Source organism: Thamnophis sirtalis, unplaced genomic scaffold (assembly GCF_051295495.1).
Source record: "Thamnophis sirtalis isolate CommonGarterSnake01/CBP01778 unplaced genomic scaffold, rThaSir2_p1.2 scaffold_3, whole genome shotgun sequence".
Lineage (NCBI taxonomy): Eukaryota > Metazoa > Chordata > Lepidosauria > Squamata > Natricidae > Thamnophis > Thamnophis sirtalis.
In genome coordinates, this window is record NW_028261383.1 from 21,876,276 (window position 1) to 21,897,248 (window position 20,973).

At 46.6% G+C, this 20,973-nt stretch overlaps 1 pseudogene; it reads right to left on the bottom strand.

Moving 5' to 3' along the window:
- The window catches only part of LOC148047524 (uncharacterized), a 27,922-nt pseudogene extending 16,553 nt beyond the window's left edge, over window positions 1–11,369 (bottom strand).
- Window positions 11,370–20,973: the final 9,604 nt, after the last annotated feature.

Sequence of the window (20,973 nt, forward strand, 5' to 3'; positions counted from 1 at the left end):
TGATAGGTAAGAGGAAGGGGGAAGGGAAAAAAGAGGGAGAGAGGAAAGAAGAAAGGATGGAACTAGAAAGGGAAGAAGGGAAGGAGGGAGGAAAGGGGAAGACAGGGAAAGAGCAGAAAGACAGAGAAGGTGAAGGTAGATAGGCAGAAGGAAGGAAGAAGCAAGAAATAGGAAAGGATTGAAGGAGAAAGGAACAAAAGCAAAGAGGAAGGGAGAAATGGAAAGAGCAGAAAGACAGAGAAGGTAGATAGGCAAAAGAAATGAAGCTGAAAGAATGGAAGGAGGAAGGAAGAGAAAAAAGGAAGAAGGGAGTGAGTGAGGAAAGGAGATGATGGAAGGAGAAAGGAAGGAAGAGAGGGAAAGAGCAGAAGATGGATATGTTGGCATGAAAGGGATCCGGGCACAATCTCACCTGTTCCAAGTAAAGTTGCCTTTTGCAATTGGCTACCGGTAATCCTCGACTTACGACCAGGATTGATCCCCCAATTTCTGTTGCTAAGGGAGACGTTTGTTAAATGATTTTTGCCTCATTTTGCGACCTTTTATTGCCACGTTAAGTGAATCATGGTGGTTGTTAAGTCAGGAACATGGCTGTTTAGTGACCAAAATTACAATGGCATTGAAAAAAGTGACTGATGACCATTTTTCACACTTAGCGACCATTTTCACACTTAGCGACCGTTGTGGCATCCTCATGGTTACACGATCAAAATGTTGATGTTTGGCAACAGATTCGTATTTCTGATGATAGTTTGAAATGGTGACAGTATAAATTATTGCTGGTGTAATACTTAACAATGGTTTTTAAGGATTTCTTTTATTTATAGAATACCTTTTTTATTATTTTGGGGGGGATTTTTACTTTTAAATTGTTTATAAAATGTATTTACTACAAGAAATGTTCCTTTTTGCAAATGTGATCTTTGCAAATCTTTGTGATGCAATATGTTCAGACCAGGTTTATGTGTCTCAAAGTGGCTGCTATTCTATGGGCAGGCCAGGTTGGTGCAAGGCAGCTTTGCCAGATTTGGTGTGTTTCACCCTCATTGAATTTTATATCGTATAAAGAATGGAAGGAGGAAGGAAGAGAAAAAAGGAGGAAGGGAGTGAGTGAGGAAAGAAGAGGATGGAAGGAGGGAGGAAGGAAGGAAGAGAGGGAAAGAGCAGAAGACAGATAAGGTGAAGGTAGATAAGCAAGAGGAATGAAGGAAGAAGTGAGGAGTCTCGAGGAGGGGGAAAACATTTAGTGACCAAAGTTACAATGGCATTGAAAAAAGTGACTGATGACCATTTTTCACACTTAGCGACCGTTGCGACCATTTTTCACACTTAGCGACCGTTGCAGCCTCCTCATGGTCACGTGATCAAAATTTTGTTTGGCAACAGATTCGTATTTATTCTGGTTTCAGTGTCCTGGGGTGACCTTTTGACAAAAAAAGTTTTTTTAATCAAGCCCCCCCCCCCCCCCCCCCCCGGTCAAGGGTGTCCCTCTTTTCCAATCTGAAAAACTGGTCACCTTACTCTCCCCTCTCGTCTTCCGTGAGTGTTTCGGAAGAAGTTCCTCTGTGCTCCTTTCCCCCCATCCTTTCTAGCAATTCAGTACTCGATGGTTTTAACTCCTTTAAGGTCAACTGGAAGGGCCCGCAATTTTACTGTTGGCTCTTCAGTCACAGATGCTGCCATCTCCTGATAGGAGGCTGAAAAACAGGCTTGTCCTATCTAACTATGGCATTGGCCAGATCCTCTCACTGATTATGTGCTATCAGTCATGTTCAGACTCCTAGCAACCTGTATTTGTACCTGAGTCAAGAGAAATATAATAAGTACTGAAAAACTGCTATCACATCACTCCGCTCCTTCTCTCTGTTACCCAATTCCTACAACTGTTCATCGTATGTTTTACCCTCCAGTCCCCTACATCAGTGATCCCCAACCCCCGGTCCGCGGACCGGTGCCGGGCCGTGGAGTACCTGGCACCGGGCCGCGCAGCGGCCGGGGGCCATGATCGCTGCAGCGGCCGGGGGCCATGATCGCTGCAGCGGCCAGGGGCCATAGTTTCTTTCTGTATGCAAATTAGGGCTAACTGGCACAAGGGGTGTTACTGGACCGCTGGTGGCACTCTGACGTCACCAGCGGCCCACCGCCCCCCTGTGTCCAGCGCCGCCCTTCTCATTCCTTTTCAGCGCTTCAGCGCTGGCTGATTTCTGAAAAAAACCTAAGAGCGCCTGCGCAGCTACGTAGGGCTAGCGTAGACAGCGCTAGTAGCGTAGCCTTGCGTAGGCGCAGTTTGTGCTACGCTATCTACGCTAGCCATACTGAACAATCAATGTGTCATCGCGAACAATGCTCCTCCATCCCTGCGCGCGCTCAGCGGGCCACGGTAAAATTATCAAAGGCTGACTGGTCCGCGGCGATAAAAAGGTTGGGGACCACTGCCCTACATGACTTTGTTCTTCTTCTCTGCACTCTTTCTGCAGCCTAAACACTTTTGTATTCTGGTGACCAAAACTGGATGCAGGATTCAAAGTGCTGTTCCCCACAACTGGATGTCACCTGCAAATTTGATGAGTTCTCTTCCAATCTCTTCATCTAAGTCAAGTTTGAACAAACTGGATATTCTAGCACTCAAGCTGCTGTCCCAAAGATGCTTTTCCAAACCCAACTTTTGCAGGAGTAAACTTCCAAAATTTTACCACCAAGGTGTCAACAGAAATCCTGAGGACTGTGTGCTTCTCCCAAGACTTGTCTTTGTGAGACTCCAAACAGTAGGGAGCTTCAGTTCAGTGTCAATTAGCAACCAAATAGAGGTGCCAACAGGTACAGAGATGAAAATAAGTAACAGCTGATTGAAACTTCCCTTAGCACCAAACAGGTAAATATGTTGCTGCCAAACAGGAAGGAAACACTGTACCTTATGCCTTCCCCTTGATTTTCAAGGAAATATTAAAAAGGCAGAATATTATACCTCCCTGGATGAGAAAAGGAGAAACAGCCCCCACCTTTCTTAATAGCCCCAGAAAGACAAAAGACATCTCATCTGCAACACAAACCATCTTCAGCTCCAGGGTGATGGGATTAGCCCTCCTCATTCAGATCCAAACAAGCCATTAAGCCATAATAGGAATTGCCCAAAGCCCCTTCGTTACCACCACACCGCAAGACTCAACCCTGTTTTTCGGCCTCCTATCAGGAGATGGCAGCATCTGTGACTGAAGAGCCAACAGTACAATTGCGGCCTCTGTGACTGAGTTTAAAGGAGATAAAACCATCGAGAACTGCATGGCTAGAAAGGATGGGAGCAGGCGAGAAGCCCAGAGGAACTTCCTCTTCTGAAACAGTCACGGGGTGGATTTGCCTCCCCCCCCCCGCACAGAACGGGCGAATATTTCTGTTTTCTCAGCTGGAAGGCTGGCAAAGGAGCCTCGTTTTCCCGCTGCCGCAGCTGCTTCTCTCTCAGCTCCGAACAATCTATGCCCCCCCAACACACACACACATCGCACAAAGTAGGTAGACAAACCCTCCCCATCTAGCTGCTTTTTCTGGCCGGGACGGTGCGTGCGTGCGGGGAGACGCCCCTCAAGCATGCGCCAAAGGACAGCAAAGGCTCGCTTAAGGAGGGTCTTAAACAGCAAAAGCTCGCCTAAGGAGGGTCTTAACAGGACGAAAAAAGGACGCGGCTTCTCTCCTGCACTAAGGCTCCCGCCATCGCCTTGCCCTGTTATTCCCCCCCCCCCACGAGAGGAGGAGGAGGAGGGTCGCTGGAGCCTTAGTGCACGAGCGAAACGGCCCCGTACATTATTTCACGCTTGGCTGAGGAGCTGGGGGACACGGCAAGGCTGGGCCTTAATGCAGGAGAGAAGCCACGTTCTTTTGCGTCCTGCTAGGATCCTCCTTAAGTGAGCAGACAGCTACTCCGCTGGAGCCTTCGCTGCACTTTGGCGCTCCCTTAAAGTGGGGGGGGGGTCGTCTCCCTGCGCGTGCGTGCACCCTCCCGCCCTTCCCACAGCCAGCCACCCTCTTGCGAGAGGAGGAGGAGGAGGGCCGACCGAAAGGAAGCCTCCGCCACAGCTGCCAATCAATTTCCAAAAAGAAGAGAACACAGAGGAGCTGTGGCTACCGGAACCCACCCCTGGTCCAAAGCTTCTCCACCATTCTCAGCACCCAGAAGCTGCTGGGGAGGAGAGGGGCATACAGGGCTCTTAAAACCAGATGTGAAGCAGCAGCAGCTAGTGATAACTTTGCAGTTACTTTGTGCTGAGTTTTCAAGCCTGCATTAAAACACATCTCATGCCAAGAACTGTGTCACTTGCTGTTTTCTGGTGCGGGAGGCTTGGAACATGACTAAGTCAGTGTTCCCTCCTCCTCCCCTCCTTGTCTCCAGCTGGTTGCCTACCTGTTCCCTGCAGGGTATAAGAAGGCAGGGGAGTATCATGGGAAATGCTGAGGGAACAGTGATGGAGGCCACTGCTGGAGTGGCGGTGGATCTATCCCTAGGGGCAGTCCTTCCAGCGCAGGACGATGGGGTTTCCCAGTTAAGATATATGCCCCAAGACGTGTGAGGCCCGCTGACATGTACAGCTGGTCCATGCGGCATCTGTCCAGGACAGAGGACAAGAGATGGGACCCACCGGAGAATGGTGGTGGAGTTCATTGGCAGCTGGTGATTTGGGACCCTGCTACTGACATCAATTCTGTCTGGCAGCTATTCGACGCGGTGGCGGGAGAGTTGCCTGTCTGAAGGTGATGATGATGAGGGGTGGAGTTTTTCCACTGAGCCTGGCAGTCAAACAATGGTGCTGCTTTGGGAGCGGTTTGGTGAGGCCATTTTTGAGACGTTGGTCCTGGCAGCGTGGGGAGTTGAAGGGGGGGGGAGACAGCAGCCACACCGAGGGCCCTGTTGCAGTTCAGTCAAGCCGGTGGGTCCACCCACCCAGTTCTGCTTGGCCAGCCTGAAACTCCGGCTAGATGATGGCCATGGCAGATCTCAGGAGACCCAAGTGGTGAGGGGACCTGGGACCAGGCCCCTCCTTGACAGAGTTTGGCAGAAGCTCTGGCCAAAACCAAGGTGAGGCAACAAGACTTTTTAATAGTAGAAAACAATGGATGCCCCCTCGGCAGGGCAGCCCACCTCTGGCACGGCAGTGACCAGTGCCTAGGGGAGCTCATCAGATCCCATTGATTCCAGGGTGGCCTCTGGGCAGAGGTGGGATTCAGCCAGTTCGGATCAGTTTCGGCAAGCCAGTTGTTAAAATTCTCCGCGGTTCAGTGAACCGGCTAATTCCACCATTGGCTGGTCCCACCACCACACATTTTTGGGGCCTGAAAAACAGCTAAAAATGCCCCCCAAAACCCTCTCAGAAACAGCCTGAAAAATGGCCTGGAAATGGCCAAAAAATTGGTCCAAAAAAAAAGCCCTGAAAATGTCTACAAATGGCCAAAAACAGCGCAAAAAACCTCCGAGAAACAGGCTGAAAAAGAGCCAAAACCCACCCCAGAAAACAGCCTGGAAATGGTCCAGAAAACGGCCAAAAAAGTCCCAAAATACAGCCCACAAAATGGCTATGAACAGCCCAAAATGGGCCAAAAACCACCCTGGAAACAGCCTAAAAAACAGCCCCAAAATGGCCACAAAAAACTTCAAAAAAGGCCACAAAACACCTGAAAACATCCCCAAATATCCCCCAAAATACAATCTGACAACAGTCTGAAAATGGCCCATAAAGGGCTGGTAAATGGCCCACAAATTGTCCAAATATTTCCCCAAAAGCAGCCCCCCAAATGGCCCCAAACCAGCCTGTAAATGGCCCCAAAACACTCTAGAAACCGCCTAAAAACAACCCGAACTGGGCCAAAAAACAATCCATAACAGGCCAAAAATGGCCCAAATTACTGCCTGACAACAGCCCAGAAAATGCCCCCAATGGGCCTGAAAAACAGCCAAAAACTGCCTCTATCTCTCTGTTCTCTACTTCCTCTTGCTCTGTTCCTCTGCCCTCTTTCCAGACCTTCCTTCTCTCCTTCCTCCCTTCTGCTTCCCTCTCTCCTGTCTCCTCGCTCTCGCTTTCCCTCTCTTTTTCTCCCTTCCAGTCTCTATTTTGCATGGTGTATTTCAGCATTTCAGCAAACCCCATTCAATATCAATGGGATTAATAATTATATTCAAAAAAACTATTTTTCTTATTACTAATTTTACATACCTTCTCCTTTTAAAGGTCTACCTATATACGAGTTCAATTGGTTTCCCCGCCCCCCCAAGCCTCTTTTTTGGCCGAAATGTGAGAGGGATTCAGGTTTCCAGCTATCCCCATAATACTATTACATAGTTATACATCAGTAAGCACCAATATTTTTTAGGTCTCGTGTTGTAATTTTAAATATATTTTGTTAGGCGTATTTCCAAATTCCCCCTCCATTCTTTTTCTTTTTCTATCCCCTGGTAACTTTTCCAACTGATATTTTTCTAATCCTGTTGCAGCAGATTGTGGTTTGTAATCTACTTACGAAAGATCAGGACTTGAGACCACGAAGGAAGAGAAACAGGTTTATTGGATGCATTGAGTTCAGTGTGTTCACACACCAACATCTGAACTGGCCTGGCTACGCCCAGGGTAGTGATTTTATACCTTTAATCAAACTTCGTCAATCAGAGGGCGTTTAAAGAGGCGTATTCATACAAAACGTAAAAACCCCTGTCCAGAACAGGGAAGTACATCTTGGAAAAATACAAAAGCAGATATTCATACCAACAGTTTTCTGCAACTTCTCTATTCTATCTCTCCCCCGCGTATGGCTTCCTGTGCCCCTCCTTTACAGAGTCTTGCCACACTGTTCAGCCCTATTTGTAATATGAGGAAGTTAAAACTCAACTTTGGGACTCCAGGGCACTGGAGTAAAAGGCCAAACTAAAATGAATCTATAAGGTCCATTCTATTAAGACCACCTAACCTGGCCAGCCACTGGTGGGTTTACCTGTGCAACCCATGCTGTATCATTCCCCCCTATTGAAACTTCACCCAATCCTAAGATTACTGTGTAGTTTCATAAATGGCAGGTTCCTCTCCATGAAGCATGAGCCCAACATATTTGCTCGAGTGTCCTTCTTCTGAGCGTCCCACCAGGGCCAGAACCTTTGCAGTGGCCCATTTCTCCATCAAGAGGGGTGAAACCCTGGCAATTTCGGGAACCAGGAGTTAGAAGTGGAGGTTAAATCAAAACCTTTCCATTCCTGCCCTGGGACATGAGTGAGTTGCCTTATTTCTGTGGTGAGCTGCTTAATGACACGTTCAGTCTCATCAATGTGAAGGCAGCAATTAAACAAGTTGAACTTCCCACAGACCCTCCTTCCCTTGCGTGGAGGTAATCAAGAGCCAATCGATTTTGGTACACTGCAGTACAGAGTTTGCCAGTGGCACTGGGGAGGATATTCAAAGATTTATCAATCCTCTCCCCAGCCAAGTCCAATACTGCCTGCAAATCATTTCACATTCCACCTAAACACAACCCCAAAACAAACAAAAACAGCACAAAAATGTCTCCAAAAACAGCCTGGAAATGGCCTGAAAAACTGATGGAAGCGTTTGGGATTATGAGCGCACAGAAATGAATCCCTTTGTGAGCCCGAGCTCTTCCCAAGAAGCTTCCATAGGGAGCACAGCCACTTCTTAAGAGATTCCTCGCCATGGTTTGAAACTGCTGGTTGGTTGGAGAAGGCTGAAGGAATTGCGGATTCTACAGATTTGGAGTGAACAGATTCGATGTGTGATGAACCGGACTTTGAAGGGAAGTTGGTTGTCGCTGGGAAATGGACTTGCCATATCCAACTGGAAAACTATTTGGACTGGACTGTGGTGAAAATGGAGAGACAACAGAGGTTTATGATTTTGAGGAATAAGACACAATAGTTGTTTTATTGTTCTCAGCCAAAATATTAAGAAAAAGTTTTATTCGTAAGAATCAAACAAAGATATTTCATCCCGGATAGATCATAGACAATGATTATGGTAAATAAAAAGCCATTCTGGACTTTATACAAATTAAATGCAAAACTAAATTGTTAATGCGATTTTAATTTTGCTGTTTATTCACCTGTTAACCACTTTGCCTCTCTGTGTAGTAGATTGATGAAAGTCAAATTGTTTGTAAATAGAGGCAGAACTTTATAAATTTTGGGCCTGCTTCACAAGGGGAGGTAACTAATATTGGTCCGACATATGTATGAATACTCAAGGGGAGGGGATAGTATATGTAAATCTGTTTTTGCACATTTTTTTGCTTTCTTTTTAAACCTTGTGTCTATTTTTGCTTTGCTTTAAAAGCTTTGTGGGGGTTTTGGGAGTTTTATTTACATTAATTTTCTGAATAATTTTCCCCCCGAAAAATCCACAAGGAAGTTCATGTGGCTGCTCTTTACCTATCTTCTAAACAGCCACTAAATTCATGGAAACGTTGCATTATAGGCTTGGAATGGACCTCAGAGGTCTTCTGGTCCAACCTGCTCTTCAAGGCAGGACACTTAAACCATCCCTCTCAAATGGTCGTCCAGCCCACTCTATTCCACTGATTAATTGCTCTGACAAAAAAAATATATCTTCTAGTTTGGGCCTTATTTTAACTAGCTTCCACCTATTACTTCTTATCCTGCCATCTGGTGCCCTAGAGAGTAAGTCAATCTGCTCTTCTTTGTGTCAGATGCATAAGTACTTGAAAACAGCTATCTTGTCCCCCTTGGTTGCTCTTCTGTGCACATTTTCCAGTGTCTCAACATTTTTATATCATGGTGACCAGCACTCAACTATGTATTCTAAGTGTTGTATTGTATAAAGCAATTCTATATTTTCTTGTTGTCTTGACATTATTCCTCTCTTGATGCAACCTAGGACTAAATTGGCTGTTATAGGCAACTGCAGCACAAGGCTGGCCAAGAGGTACTTGTCCACTTATCAGGCACCCCAGGGATACATGGCCTGCCCTTTTGGAGATCTCCCAGAGGCAGACACCATTTTCATTGCACCTGCAATTCCTTAACACAGTCTACAAAGTGTTAAGGTAGCAAAACAGAACAATTCGTCCCACTCCCAGTGACCAAGAAGCAGGCACCATATTGACACAGGCAGCCATGGCAAAACGACAGCTGCTTCCACAAGTTCACTGCATGGCCTACGGATGAATCCCGGTCAAAATAATGGTTGTTTCCATAAAGCAGTCACACAGCCCAGAGATACATGCCCTGGCCTCTTTCCCCACATGAGATTCAGAGATCTTCAAAAGGTATGCAGGAGGCTGTGATGCCTGGTAGGGTGGGAGTCAGGCCTAAGGACTGCAGGGATCCAGTAGAAGTGGAGATCCTGTTTGTGTTTGGGGGGGGGAGGTCTATGGAACCATGTGGGGAGCCTATGGGGGACAACTGACCTATTAGGACCTGTGAGGAAGGGAAAGGGCTAGGAGGACCCAAGGGTGGGATTCTCCAAACTCTGAAGTAGCCACTGTTGAGCTTAACAATTTGCACATTCATGTGACGGCTTCATCAGGAAGAGCAAGCGGTGAAGTTAATTCAGCAAAATGATCAGCCAGTATTCAGATGAGGCCAATATTCAGTGTTCTCACCTACACCCTCAGCGGGAGTTCAGAAATGAAATTCAAACCTTCTCCAAACTCATCAACTTTTGCCTCATATATATTTAGTTGTATGCAATAAGGAAGGGGTGTCAAAGTCAAGGCCCAGGATCAGATGCGGGTCGCAGGGTGGTTAAATCCGGCCAGCAGGGCTGTCGTGAAACCACGGACTGGTACGTGGTGCCTCTGCCAGCATTTGCACTGGCAGAGGATTGCAGGAGGCCATTGCAACTAAAAATGGAGGTTGCGGGGGACGCAGGAGAACCTCCCGAGCTCCGTTTTCATTGATAGAGGGTTGCAGGAGGCCACAGCACCTGAAAATGGCGCTCGAAATCCCATTTTTGTTGGCAAAGCACTCGGGCTACCACAGGTGCCCCCAACAGAAGTGACGTCAAGATAGCTATGCCCCCCTATCCACTTCCACCACAGCCCTCCACCCAGGTCAAACAGAACCATGATGCAGTCCTCAATGAAATCTAGTTTGACAAGCCTGCGATAAGGAGTCATTTTGGCCAAAAGTACTATCCACAGACTGGCCATTTGAAAGGCACTCCCATGTGAGTCCTCTGGTGTTTCACTAGGTTCGAATTAAAATGAAAACTTTTTCCTAAATAGGGCATTCCATGTTTTTCATGTGACCTCCAGTGTATCACCATGTTAGAATTCTAACTGAAACTTTTGCCACAAAGAGGACAATGATACGGTTTCTCCTCTGTGTGTCCTCTGGTGTTTAACCAGACTGGAATTCTTGGTGAAACGTTTCCCACAGTCAGCACATTCAAAAGCATTCTCTCCTGTGTGTATCATCTGGTGATTTGTGAGCTGTAATTTTGTAATGAAACCTCTTCCACAGTCAAGATATTCAAAGGGTTTCTCTCCCATTTGAGACCTCTGATGTTTCATCAAGTTAGAATTCTGAGTGAAACTTTTGCCACAAGCGGGACACTCATACGGTTTCGCTCCTATATGAGTTCTCTGGTGACTCATGAGGTAGAATTTTTTAATGAAACATTCCCCACAATATGGACAAAGATATGATTTCTATCCTGTGTGAGTCCTCTGGTGTTGCACCAGGTGGAAATTAGAACTGAAACTTGTCCCACAAATCGGACACTCCTACGGTTTCTCTCCTGTGTGAGTCCTCTGGTGTACCACCAGGCTGGAATTATAACTAAAACTTTTCCCACAAACAGGACATTCAAAGGGTTTCTCTCCAGTGTGAGTCCTCTGGTGTGTCACTAGGTCGGAATTCCAACGGAAACTTTTCCCACAAAGAGGACATTCAAAAGGTTTCTCTCCCGTGTGAGACCTCTGGTGTACCACCAGATGGGAATTGCGACTGAAACTTTTCCCACAAACAGGACATTCAAAGGGTTTCTCTCCTGTGTGAGTCCTCTGGTGTGTCACCAGGTTGGACCTGTTACTGAAACCTTTCCCACAGTCAGGACATTCAAAGGGTTTCTCTCCTGTGTGAGTCCTCTGGTGTGACACTAGGTCGGAATTCTGACTGAAACCTTTCCCACAAAGAGGACATTCAAAGGGTTTCTCTCCTGTGTGAGTCCTCTGGTGTCTCAACATCGTGTACTTGTCACTAAAACCTTTCCCACAGTCAGGACATTCAAAGGGTTTCTCTCCTGTGTGTGTCCTATGGTGTATCACTAGTTTGGACCTGTTACTGAAACCTTTCCCACAGTCAGGACATTCAAAGGGTTTCTCTCCTGTGTGAGTCGTCTGGTGCATCACTAGGCGGAAATTCTGACTGAAACCTTTCCCACAGTCAGGACATTCAAAGGGTTTCTCTCCTGTGTGAGTCCTCTGGTGTTGCACTAGGCTGGAACTGTTACTGAAACTTTTCCCACAATCAGGACATTCGAAAGGTTTCTCTCCTGTGTGAGTCCTCTGGTGTTGCACTAGGTCGGAATTCTGATTGAAACTTTTCCCACAGTCAGGACATTCAAAGGGTTTCTCTCCCGTGTGAGACCTCTGGTGTACCACCAGCTGGGAATTGCGACTGAAACTTTTCCCACAAACAGGACATTCAAAGGGATTCTCTCCTGTGTGAGTCCTCTGGTGTGTCACCAGGTTGGACCTGTTACTGAAACCTTTCCCACAGTCAGGACATTCAAAGGGTTTCTCTCCTGTGTGAGTCCTCTGGTGAATCACTAGGCTGCAATTCTGACTGAAAGCTTTCCCACAGTCAGGACATTCGAAAGGTTTCTCTCCTGTGTGAGTCCTCTGGTGTTTCACCAGGCTGGAATTATAACTAAAACTTTTCCCACAGATAGGACATTCAAAGGGTTTCTCTCCCATGTGAATCCTCTGGTGTACCACCAGAGGGGAGTTCCTGCTGAAACTTTTCCCACAAAAAGGACATTCAAATGGTTTCTCTCCTGTGTGAGTCCTCTGGTGCATCACCAGGTTGGACCTCTTACTGAAACTTTTCCCACAATCAGGACATTCGAAAGGTTTCTCTCCTGTGTGAATCCTTTGGTGTATAACTAGGTGGGAATTGTGACTGAAACCTTTCCCACAGTCAGGACATTCAAAAGGTTTCTCTCCTGTGTGAGTCCTCTGGTGCATCACCAGGTTGGAATTCTTGCTGAAACATTTCCCACGATCAGAACATTCATATGATTTCTTTTTTGTGTGCATCCTCTAATATATTACCAGGCTGGAGATCAGACTGAAACTTTTCTCACAGTAAGGATTCTCCCTGGTAGGATTTCTCTAATGTATCACCAAGTTGCCAAGCTCACTTCCTTGGGAGCACATGTAGGGCTCCTCCCCTATGTGGCTCCTTCCATGAACCAACCACAAGGAGCAGTTCTGACTAAAGCTTTGGCCACATTAATATTGCTGTTCTCCAATGTGGATCATTTCGTGCACACTCAGTTGTGATTTGAAATACGAATTTTGCCCACAATAGCCACATCTGTGGACCTGCAAAAGGGGATCATGTGACTGTAAAACAGGGCAACTGTCATAAATGTGAGTTAGCTGCCAAGGATTCAAAGACAGATCATGTGACCATGGGCTTCTGCAATAGTCATAAGTGTGAAAAATGTTCATCAGTCAGGTTTTTCAGTGGCACTGTCACTTTGAATAGTTACTAAATGAACTGTTATAAGTCGAGGACTACCTGTAATGTATCCTTGTGTTCTGCATATCCTACATTTTCCAGTTCGAAATCTCTTCTTGATTACCTGCTGGGGAAGAAGGAGAATTTTGTGGGTTTCTGTAGGAGATGGAAATGTTTTGATTTCTGGCTTGATTAACTTTCCTTTTTAACGTTGCTTGTTATTCTCAGTTGTCCGGAGTTCTCTTATTGGCATCCTCTTTGCCTGTAAGATTCAAAGTAATTGCTTATAAAATGGTTGCAGAAGATATACATATTTTAAAAAAATACCATATACATTAAAGGTAAAAAGGAAATAGCCCACTAAAATAACCTTAATTATGATTTATTTGACACATTGAAGATTACAGAGACCCAAGTTCACATTTGTATGCAACCATGAAATTCTCTGGTTGACTTGGGTCAATACAAATTCCTAGAATAGCAATTATTGAATAGAATCGCTGTAATTAAGATGACTACAGTATATGACAGAATAATAGAGTGGGAAGGGACCTTAAAGGTCTTCTAGTCCACCCCTCTGCTCTACCATTTCAGAAGTGGCCGTCAAATCTCTTTTTGAAAGTTACAACACCCAAAACCTCTGAAGGCAAGCTATTCCATTGGTTGATTGCTGCAATCGGTAGGATTTTTTTTTAGTATATTTTTATTATTTTTAAATTTAAAACAATGCAGTACCGCAAAGTCAAAGTGAACATACATTCACATTATATAGCCGTGTTGGGGGGAGATGCCATCTGTAGAACATATAAAATTTTTCTTTATACGACGTAGCCAATGTTAGTTTCCGATTAAGTATCCAAAGTTTTTACCACTTAGCCAATTCCCCATTATAATCAAATTTTTTCACCCAGGACACCATAATTTCTTTGACATGTTCCTCCTCTAGCTTATGTTCCAAGAAAAATCTATATAACACTTTGATCAACCTGTTTTCTGTCTGCATCAAAGGTTTATCTAATATTGTGTAATCTTTGGTAATACCTTCCTTCTTCCTATCCTGTGCAAACTTGGTTGTATCTGTAAATAAGACCACCATTCTACTTGGAATTTTCTTTTTAGTTATAGGTTGCATCTCTCTTTGGTTAGTTTCCATCCATCTTTTCTTTTGGTACTTTGGAAAATAAATGGACGTCTTTGTCTTCATAGGAGCCCCTCAAATATTGGAACACTGTTGTCATATCTCCCCTAGTCCTTCTCACTAGACTAGACATGCCCAATTCCTATAACCATTCTTTGTACGTTTTAACCTCCAGCACCCTAATTAGCAAAAATACATTTTCTGTTTTAGACTTTACAAATACTTGTAAGTGATACTCCATTGAAACAATTGCAGATGGAGATCTCTGAGTTTATACTACAAGGGATGAAACCAAGAATTACATATAAATTATTCCAACACACTAAGGAAAGAGGAGGTGGGTTTACCAGATTGCTGCTTCGATCCTTGGAAGAGGCGCCAGAGTCTCTCTGCGCGTCACTCTCCCCTCTCGTCTTCCGTGAGTGTTTCGGAAGAAGTTCCTCTGTGCTCCTTTTCCCCCATCCTTTCTAGCAATTCAGTACTCGATGGTTTTAACGATGGTTTAACTTTAAGGTCAACTGGAGAGGCCGCAATTTCACTGTTGGCTCTTGAGTCACAGATGCTGCCATCTCCTGACAAGAGGCTGAAAAACAGGCTTGTCCTATCTAACAATGGCATTGGTCAGATCCTCTCACTGATTATGTGCTATCAGTCATGTTCAGACTCCTAGCAACCTATATTTGCAGCTCAGCCAAGTAAAATATAATAAGTACTGAAAAACTGCCATCACTCTGGTCCTTCTCTCTGTTACCCAATTCCTACAACTGTTCATCGTCCTGTTCCCTACATGACTTTGTTCTTCTTCTCTGCACTCTTTCTGCAGCCTAAACACTTTTGTATTCTGGTGACCAAAACTGGATGCAGGATTCAAAGTGTAGCCTTACTTCAGTAAAACACAATACTAACACTTAATATGATCTTGATACTATCCCTGTGATGCTGCAGAGGAGGACTGAATTGACTTTTTCGGCAATTACAGCGCACTGTGATTGTTTCTAGGTCCCTGACACAATTTCTGCTCTTGAGCCAAGTGCAACCTCTTCTATAGATGTGCATTTAGATTTTCTTGCCTAAGTATAAGTTCCTCACCACTGAATTGCATTTTACTGGAAAGGGCCCAGTGCTCACATCTGTCAAGATCCTTCTGTATCTTGGGCTTATCCTCTAAAGCAGTGAGGGCAGACCTTTTCAGGGACATGACCCGGAGCAGAAGCTGCCAAGTGTGCATGCAAGCGCCGGGAAATGAACTTCCTGTTTTTGACACACGTATGTTCACCAGCCAGCTTGTCTTCCAGTTACTGGCGTGCATTTGTGCACAACAATCAGCTGCCCATTGCACATGCGGACAACGGAAACCAGAAGACCAGCTTTTCCAGTTTCCGGGACTGCCACACACGTTAAGAAAAGCTGAAATCCAGAAGAAGAATGAGCGATGCTGCATGTGCCAGCCGACATGGTTCTGCATTCGCGCACGTGTGCTATAGGTTCGCTATCACTGGTTTAAAGCATTGGCTGTTCCCTGCAACTGGATGTCACCTGCAAATTTGATGAGTTCTCTTCCAATCTCTTCATCTAAGTCATGTTTGAACAAACTGGATATTCTAGCACTCAAGCTGCTGTCCCAAAGATGCTTTTCCAAACCCACGTTTTGCAGGAGTAGAGTTTCAAACTTTTACCACCAATGTGTCAACAGAAATCCTGAGAACTGCGTACTTCTCCCAAGCCTTGTCTTTCTGAGACTCCAAACAGTAGGATCTTCAGTGCAGTGTCAATTAGCAACCAAATAGAGGTGCCAACAGGTACAGAGATGAAAATAAGTAACACCTGATTGAAACTTCCCTAAGCACCAAACAGATAAATATGTTGCTGCCAATCAAACAGGAAGGAAACACTGTACCTTATGCCTTTCCCTTGATTTTCAAGATCCCTCTTGAATCTGTTTTTGAAAAAATTATTGCAAATGCTGATAGCAGTTAGGAAAGAAGCTTACATGAAATGCCCTCAGTTAGGTTGGCATTGTGATGTAGAGCTTTGTTGTGGTGTCCTATGTCTCCTGTGCCTAATTCCATTTTAAACTTGAGGGACATGTAACTCTGTTGATGCAAAGGGGGTGTAGAAAGATAGCCCCCACCCTCTCCTAGAAAAATGAAATCTAGGAAATATTAAAAAGGCAGAATATTATACCTCCCTGGATAAGAAAAGGAGAAACAGCCCCCACCTTTGTTAATAGCCCCAGAAAGACAAAAGACATCTCATCTGCAACACAAACCATCTTCAGCTCCAGGGTGATGGAATTGCCCAAAGCCCCTTCGTTACCACCACACAGCAAGACTCAACCCTGTTTTTCGGCTTCCTATCAAGAGATGGCAGCATTTGTAACAGGAAAGCCAACAGTACAATTGCGGCGTCTGAGGCTGAATTTAAAGGAGATAAAACCATCGAGTACTGCATGGCTAGAAAGGATGGGAGCAGGCGAGAAGCCCAGAGGAACTTCCTCTTCTGAAACAGTCACGGGGTGGATTTCAATTTTTGTAAAGCTAAAGGCTCTGTGGGCGTGGCTAGATGGGTCACTCACGCGCACTCAGTCGTATGGCCCCCCCCCACCTAGCCACACCCACAGAACCGGCGAATATTTCTGTTTTCTCAGCTGGAAGGCTGGCAAAGAAGCCTCGTTTTCCCGCTGCCGCAGCTGCTTCTCTCTCAGCACCAAAAAATCCATGCCCCCCCTAACACACACATCGCACAAAGCAGGTAGACACACCCTCCCCATCTAGCTGCTTTCTGTAGCCGGTACCAATGTTCCCTCTAATTTTTTTTCAGTGTGAGCAGAAAAGTATAGTGTTTGAGCGGCATATTTTCATGCCTGAGCACCTGAATTTTTTTCAGATGTCACCTAAGGCAACAACAAAATCAGTACTATTTGAAACTCAAAGTTATGTTTATTCAAGGTACCCGCTTAATTAAAAGTGTTATATAATATCAGTATCACTTAACAACGCTCCTGCTTAGCAACCAAAATGTTGGCTCAGAAAGTCTGGCATTTGAGGCACGCAAGTCTTAAAGCTGTTGTTACAAGAACCTTGCACCCCTAACCCTTTAGGGGGGAAAAAACTCAGGGGTCTTCAAACGTGACACCTTTAAGACTTGTGGACTTCAACTCCCAGAATTCCTCCCTGAGGGGAATTATATATTTGGACTGTTTCATAGTTACATTAGAGAACTACATTGTTAGAACTTAGCACAAAAGATACCTTTTATCTGAAAATCCAAATAAACCTGCTATTATCCCAGAGCACTAATGTCATTTTCCCCAATCTGTTTTACAATCTGTATTAAAATAGATAGAAATATTTTCACTAAATTTTATAGATCTATATTTCAGGAACCTATCAGAAGTTAGGGCAAGATAAGAGTGGAAGAATGAATTTTGTTGCAGGTCATGGGGATTTTTTCAGCATCTTAAAAGTGGAGTGCATGTGCATTGAACTAGCAATACCCATTTAATAACAAAAGGAAATGGCTGAATTAAATTTGGTAAAGTTGCAAGCGAGCTGTATAAAGCTTGTGGTTTTTAAAATCATAGAATCAGAAGGGATACTGGAGGTCTTCTAGTCCAGCCCCTTGTCCAAGGCAGGAGTCTTTATATCATCTGAGACAAATGGCCGTCCAGTCTTTTGAAAACCTGTAGCAAATGAATTAAGATTCCATTGATTTTAATTGTTCTTACTGTCAGATTTCTCCTTATTTCCAGCTTGAGTCTCCTTCTGACAAGTTTCCATTGCTTCTTGTCCTGTCCTTAGGTGCTATTGCTGCCACCACCTCCTCCTCCTCCTCCTCCTCCTCCTCCAACAGCACCAACACATTTGCTGCCCAGTGCTGCGGCTGAGATGAAGCCGCTAAAGCTCCCGCTGGCGCCCCCGCAGCGTTGGGCAGAAATCCGGCAATGCTGTTGGAGGAGGAGGAGGCGAACCAGCCTGCCACCGCCAGCCCCGCCGCTCTTCCCGCCCTCTTCCCAGCCCCGCAGTCCAGTGGTCGCAGAAGAAACAGCCCCGGGTCTCCGCTGCCGCTCCCCGCATTTTCTGGACGGGGTCTCGCAGGAAGGAATCCCCTCTCCAAGGGATCCCCGTCCAGAAAATGCGGGGAGCGGCAGCAGAGACCCAGGGCTGTTTCTGCTGCGACTGCTGGACTGTGGGGCTGGGAAGGGGGCGGGAAGAGCGGTGGGGCTGGCGGTGGCAGGCTGGTTCGCCTTCTCCTCCTCCAACAGGCAACAGCATTGCCGGATCCAGTTGTAGCCGCCTGCAAAGGACTTCCACACGTTTCCTTTACATAAATCTCTGCGTGGCAGATAGAAACTGCTGCGCGGGGTTTTCTTGCAAGGTGCGCGGCCACGCAGCCGCGCACCTTAGAGATAACAGTGGCCGGGACGCCTCTCAAGCATGCGTCAAAGCACAGCAAAGACTCGCAAAAGGACGCAGCTTCTATCCTGCACTAAGGCTCCAGCTATCCCGTTGCCCTGTTATTCCTCCCCCGCCCCCACGAGAGGAGGAGGAGGAGGGTCTCTGGAGCCTCAGCGCACGAGAGAAACGGCCCCGTACATCATTTCACACCACATTTGCGTGTAAGGCAGCGTTAGCTGCCCGCTTGCGCCCTCCGCGCTCGGCTTAGGAGCTGCGGGACACGGCAAGGCTGGGGCCTTGATGCAGGAGAGAAGCCACGTTCTTTTGCGTCCTGCTAGGATCCTCCTTAAGCAAGCAGCCAGTGGCTCCGCTGGCATCTTTGCTGCCCTTTGGCACTGGCTTAAGGGGGGGGTCATCTCCCTGCTCCTGCGTGCACCCTCCCGGCTTTCCCACAGCCAGCCACCCCCTTGCGAGAGGAGGAGGGGGAGGAGGGCCAACCGAAAGGAAGCCTCCGCCACAGCTGCCAATCAATTTCCAAAAAGAAGAGAGCACAGAGGAGCTGTAACTGCCGGAACCCACCCCTGGTCCAAAGCTTCTCCGCCATTCTTAGCATCCAGAAGCTGCTGGGGAGGAGAGGGGCATACAGGGCTCTTAAAACCAGATGTGAAGCAGCAGCAGTTAGCGATAACTTTTCAGATACTTTGTGCTGAGTTTTCAAGCCTGCATTAAAACACATCTCATGCCAAGAACTATGTCACTTGCTGTTTTCTGGTGTGGGAGGCTTGGAACATGACTGTAAGTCAGTGTTCCATCCTCCTCCCCCTCCTTGTCTCCAGTTGGTTGCCTACCTGTTCCCTGCAGGGTATAAGAAGGGAGGGGAGTATCGACTGTTAAAATGTTTTTATTTTTCATTTTCATACAGTCACATATATACTGTGCATAACCGGGGCCATACAACATTAAACAATAATCACAGCAATTCCTCTTGTCAACAATACCCCCAGAAATATAAATAAAATGAAACTCAAACTCAAATAGAAACCCAATATACCTCTTCCACTCTCCATACACGAGCCGAGGTGGTGCAGTGGTTAGGGTGCAGTACTGCAGGCCACTTCAGCTGACTGTTATCTGCAGTTCAGGGGTTCTAATCTCACCAGCTCAAGATTGACTCAGCCTTCCATCCTTCCAGGGTGGGTGAAATGAGGACCCAGACTGTGGGGGCGATATGCTGACTCTGTAAACCGCTTAGAGAGGGCTGAAAGCCCTATGAAGCGGTATATAAGTCTAACTGCTACACCTCTTTCTTCCGCCCCCCTCCAACTTACTATCTTCCCTCCATCTTTCCCCTCTACCCTACATCCCCTCCCACTCTACCACTCCTCTCTCCCAGTCCACTCCATCCCTTCCTTCTCACCTTCCCTGCCATCCTCTCTCCAGCCCTCTCTACCTCAGTGGAGTATCATGGGAAATACTGAGGGAACAGTGATGTAGGCCACTGCCAGAGTTTTTAGTTTTAGTTTTATTAAACATTTATAGGCTGCCCTTTTCCCTGAGGGGACTCAGGGCGGCTTACAATAATAGGGGAGGGGAGTGCAGGACAGAACACAAAAAGAAAATGTGAGTAAAAATAATTGGCAGTAAAAACACAACATTCATTCAACATTCGGGAGGGGCGAGAGTAAAATCTTATCCCCAGGCCTGACGGGATAGCCAGATCTTGAGGGCTGTGCGGAAGGCCTGGATGGTGGTGAGGGTGCAGATCTCCACGGGGAGATTGTTCCATAGCGTTGGGGCTGCAACTGAGAAGGCTCTCCTCCGCGTAGTCGCCAGTCGGCACTGACTGGCGGATGGAATTCGGAGGAGACCTACTCTATGCGATCTGATGGGACGGAGGGAGGTAATCGGCAGAAGGCGGTCTCTCAAATAGCCAGATCCACTACCATGGAGCGCTTTATGAATGGTAAGTAGGACCTTGAAGTGCACCCGGAGATCAACAGGTAGCCAGCGCAGCTCACGGAGGATAGTTGTTATGTGGGCGAACCGTGGTGCGCCCACAATCACTCGCGCGGCTGCATTCTGGACCAGCTGAAGTCGCCGGATTCTCTTCAAGGGCAGCCCCATGTAGAGCACATTGCAGTATTCCAGCCTAGAGATCACAAGGGCTCGAGTGACTGTTGTGAGGGCCTCCCGGTTCAGGTAGGGCCGCAAATGGCGCACCAGGCGAACCTGGGCAAATGCCCCCCTGGTCACAGCTGACAAGTGATGGTCGAAACTCAGCTGTGGGTCCAGGAGGACTCCCAAGTTGCGGACCCTGTCTGAGGGGTATAAATTTTGACCCCCCAGCCTGAGTGATGGAACATCGGCCAAATTATTGGGAGGAAAACACAACAGCCACTCGGTCTTGTCCGGGTTGAGTACCAGTTTGCTAGCTCTCATCCAGTCTTTAACAGCCTCAAGACCACGGTTCATCACGTCCACCGCTTCATTGAGTTGGCACGGGGCGGACAGATACAACTGTGTATCGTCCGCGTATTGATGGTATTTTATCCCGTGCCTCCGAATGATCTCGCCCAGTGGTTTCATGTATATGTTACATAGCAGGGGGGATAAGACCGAACCCTGCGGCACCCCATAAGTTAGGGGCCTCGGGGACGATCTCTGCCCCCCCACCAACACCGACTGCGACCTGTCCGAGAGGTAGGAGGAGAACCACTGCAAAACAGTGCCGCCCACCCCCACCTCCC